Below are 4,700 nucleotides of genomic sequence, written 5' to 3' on the forward strand. Positions count from 1 at the left end.
GAAATAAAGAATGTTTCTGGCTAGTTAACCATAAACCATGAGTGTCATAGGTTTATTTTTGTTATTTGGAGGCATGACCTTCTACACCTACCCTTCTCAGGTTCCTCCACCGATCGCAGATCCAGACCTACAGCGAGCTCTCTCTTTACGAGACCAGTACCTTCGAGAGACAGAGAATTTTTTTGATCGCTACACTTCGTAGCAGCTTGTGACCTACGGTATTTCTTCGTAGACTACACCATGGGGGAGTCAGCGAGAGACTCCTTACCTACAGAGCCTCGCACTGACGGCACCTCAGTCTACGACCCCTTCTTATCATCCTACTCTCCTTCCATCACAGGGTCCTACTCCCCTTCCATCGTAGGGTCCCACTCCCATCGCATCACAGGGTCCTACGCCACTCCATTCCATTCCTGCTTCACCAGAACACCGTCGATGAACTTCCTCTAGCAGCACGCGTCTACGCTCGTCTCAGGGCAGCAAGAGCCGTGAGAGACGAAGCGGCAGTGGATCTTGTGGTTTCGCCTGTTTTGATAGTGGCGGGGGAATGGAGTCTCCACTTTCAGAGCGTGCCGCCCCTGATGCAGAGGACAAGGATACCGATGCACCCGTGCCAGACACGCATGGGTGCTACTATAGGGTTAAATATGGCAGGGAGGTGGACTTCAGAATAGCACATGGTAGGGCATTTCGACGCCATCTACAATTTCTTATACATTCAACATATAAGAAATGTTTTATAAAGTTTAGAGACCAACTGCCCGATCATGCGCGGTACATTGAGGACACTCTGTTAGCTAGATTTCCAAATGCCCCCGATCAACGTTTTTCAGAACAGTGGTTGGAGGGCTACATAAAGACATCTCTAAAAAACAAGCAGTCCAATGTGCGGAGCGCAGCAGCCAACAGGTTAGAGATCCAGATAGGAGTTACCGCGGTGGAAACATGGCAGACGCATGGTGAGAGTGGGCAGTTCAAGAGAAGAGTGATCAAGCTGCGATGGGCTCATCATACAGACAACAACGCGATGCTTGAGCAAGGCAAACTCCCACGCACTATGGCTCAGGAGGCAAGGGAGCTTAGAAAGATAAATATGTAAGATTGATTAATTTATAACGTCGATCGGTGATTGATTATGATGATTTTGATTGTTATGTAAATAGGAAGGTAATTATGAAAATGGTAACAGAGCGAATATAAATCGGGAGCAGACATATGGTATATCGATGGTGGTTTGAAAAAAACAATCACATCTGTTGGAGAATTGACATTAGCAACACAAATCAAACAGGGTAAGTTTGAACAATTAATTGTATCAATTGTTTTGTTTAGATAATTGAGTATTGATTATGTTTGGTTCATAGTGACGACGAGATACGAGAGAGGTTAGATAGAAAAAAAATTGTCAAAATTTTCGTAAAGTCCCAAGTGACACAATATTTAAAGCTATTTACTTTTTATTATAACTTTTTTACATAGTTGATCTTCTGTATTATAAATTGTCAAGGTAAAGTAAATTCAATTTCAATTCTTTGGTATTTTTTATACTCTTCAAAAAAACAATTGATGTTTGATTATTTTATGCAGGTAAAAAATAAAGGTGCTCATTTGGGCCACCCAAAATTGGGTGGCCCAAATGAGTACCTTTATTTTTGAATTGGCGTTTAGTAGCAATAACCGCGGTAATATCTGTGACAATTGGTGTGGTAATAGAAGCGGATATATTACCACGATTATTACCGTGCATATTGTTGACAAACCACTATCGCATGCAGCAGAGCTGCGATTATTTCCGCTCCCGCAGATTTTTCTCCCTCCTTTTTGCTTTGTTTTTTCGTGGCAATGTTAGCGGTTATAGACAACTCTTCTTATAGTGTCCGGTTCTTGCCATCTGTCTCGCCACCACGTCCCGCTACATCTTGGCGCCTTTGCCAACCCCAAACCACAGCTCGAGTTCTGGCCTGCATCATCTAACACAATGGGGTGCTGGAGAGGCAAGAGTAGTAAAGATTGGATGGCCGAGTGCATGATGTTGACCTCCAAGTGCTTCGAGGGGTGGAAGGGAGGTGTGCTTACTAAAAGGCTGGGCAAGAAGCAATAGCGGAGAAGGTGGAGGAGGCTTCAATATAACATCAAGGCTGATGACATAGCCGGCTAGCTCGCATTTCAAATCTCCCTTTTACGTCTCTCTCTCTCTCTCTATCTCTATCTCCAGGTCCATGTTTATCGCTATGTGTGTGTGTGTGTGTGTGTCTCACTTTCTAATGGCTTTGTTAACGACTTGCACACAAACACTCTCTCTCAAGTTAGGCCCATGTCACACTGGGGCGAGCGTCCCACCTTCTTTCACAAGCATGGCCGTCCCTTTCATGTCACACTTGGCTTTAGTTAACAAAGTGTCCGTAAGTTTGAACAAATGAGCTTTGGCCACATGGTAGAGCCACCAGCTATCACACTAACGCGCAAAGTTCAAATCCTTTCGTGGGCTTTCACGCCTCGCTTTTTGTTAGATGGTCGCACCTTTAGAAACTTGGGCGGGCATGCAAGGCCGTCCCTTTGATCGGGTCTCGCAGCCATGTTTTACTTTTCGCCCCAGCCAATATACGGGCGCATCTCAGCATGGGACGCTTTTGCCTGCCCCAGTGTGACACATGCCGTATATACAACCCTTCTCAGCAGGTCATCATGATGAAATAGAAACCTGGAGATGACGACATCCTTGAGCTGGCCTTGGTTGGATGGCATGCTACCATTTTGTTGGGGGTGTTGGGGCGCCTAATGTGGTGGTGTGTCTGCATTTGTGTGCCCGAGGAGGCTTGCAATTGTAGAGAGAGAGAGAGAGAGAGAGAGAGAGAGAGAGAGAGAGAGAGAGAGAGAGAGAGAGAGAGAGAGAGAGAGAGAGAGAACGAGAGCTGCGCCAAATGTGGTTCATGTTTTTGCTTCTTCGAATGTGGACATGTGTGCGGGATTGCATGTGCACTGCAAGCAGCTTTCTCTCTTATTTGCAGTCTATGACGTGCAGCAATACGCAAGCTGACGCCTACGTGTAGCAGGTTAGCGGGCATAGTACAATGGAGGATTGGAGTCAAAGCGGTAGTAGCTGCAGACACCAAGGCAATGACGACTCAAGGTGCAGGGATATTACTAGCTGATGATCGTCAAGAGCAGATAGGGTTGTGTAGAGATAACAACAAAGTACTCGGTTGATGTGGGGGGCCAATTTTGCTCTCTAGTTGCAAATGGTCCCCGGAACCATGAGGTCCCCTATCTATCCGGGCTTAGAGTCACGAAAAATGTGTCAGGGATAATGTGCTTACTTTGCAGCCCTCTCGAAGAGGAGGTGGAATTTATTTGTTCAGGCACACAACATACTACCTAATGGTACTCAACTCAGTCATTGGGTCATCCACACGCTTGCTGCCAAATCCCAAGTGTGCTACAAACCTTGAGAGCTGGTTTCTCTTCCCTTTTTACATTTCATTACATTACAGTCTCTCCCTGCTAATCATTATCGTCTCTTCCTTTGGGAGCATTAGTATGTACTACACATGTTGGAAAATAGCTCATTAAAGAGAATTAAGCAATGTGCCAACACAAGCCTCGATTGAAAGTAAAGGTACAAATTTAGGACTGCACTTTGCATGACGAAAAAGTGTCAGAAGCAGCAAATTTTCTGTTCGCATGCAAATGGCGACGCTCATTCTCTCTCTCTCTCTCTCTCTCTCTCTCTCTCTCTCTCTCTCTCTCTCTCTCTCTCTCTCTCTCTCTCTCTCTCTCTCTCTCTCTCTCTCTCTGGGCTAAAGCGATAAGGGCTAGAAGAAGGGACGATGCTATTGTTGAAGATTGTGACGAAAATAATGATGTTGACGATGATGTTGGGAAGGAGCCATGAACTTTGAAAGGCCATCAAATCGATACTGGAGGGGCAAAGGGGAGGTCTTCACACATAGAGGCACGGGCATGGAGAAGGTGGGCGAGGTGCAGGGGAGGAGGCACGCAGATCAAAGGAGAGAGAGAGAGAGAGAGAGAGAGAGAGAGAGAGAGAGAGAGAGAGAGAGAGAGAGAGAGAGAGAGAGAGAGAGAGAGAGAGGGTAGGCAAGGTGCAAGCGTGGCGCAGATGGCGAAGGGCGTGAAGTGGTGGCAGGGGGAATCTTCTCACTAATGATTTTTTCTAAAAACCTACCAGTATGTACCAATTCTAGCAAATACTAATGGATACTTGGAATTCTATAATTCCAGCAGCAGCAGCAAGTCCTGGACCGTAGGGAGGGCTGTTAGTGATCAGAAGATGTCAGATTTTCTACTGTTGTGGACCTAGAGCTGGCAAATCTGATGGTGTTTTTGCACGTACGCGATCAGTTTTCCTGTGTTGATGACCCTAGACTTTTGACCTACATTGTAAAACGCGATGAATGGTGCCAAATGAGAGTACCTCCCCTCCCATTATGTTTCATAAGTGTATTTGGATGACCAAATAATTTTGAGGCACCGAGGTGGCATTCTCTTCGCTGCTGTTGTTATTGTAGACTCAACTTATCTAGCTATTATCTAAATGAAAATTTACTTCTCAATTTTTGTAGTGGAAATAGTAAGGGGAGGAGGTAAGGAGTGTAACTTATAGCAAGGAAGATCGCAAAAGCAACTGGGTATGTAGAATGACAAGATTTATTGAGAAATTGTCAGTCCTTAAACTTTTATAC

The 4,700-nt window shown here is 45.3% G+C and overlaps 1 pseudogene; it reads left to right on the forward strand.

Annotated features, from left to right (window-relative positions):
* Nucleotides 1–547: 547 nt before the first annotated feature.
* Nucleotides 548–4,470, forward strand: LOC147424357 (uncharacterized; annotated as a pseudogene).
* The last annotated feature ends 230 nt before the right edge of the window (nt 4,471–4,700 follow it).

This window comes from Adiantum capillus-veneris, chromosome 25 (assembly GCF_014529385.1).
Source record: "Adiantum capillus-veneris isolate H3 chromosome 25, ASM1452938v2, whole genome shotgun sequence".
Classification (NCBI taxonomy): Eukaryota; Viridiplantae; Streptophyta; class Polypodiopsida; order Polypodiales; family Pteridaceae; genus Adiantum; species Adiantum capillus-veneris.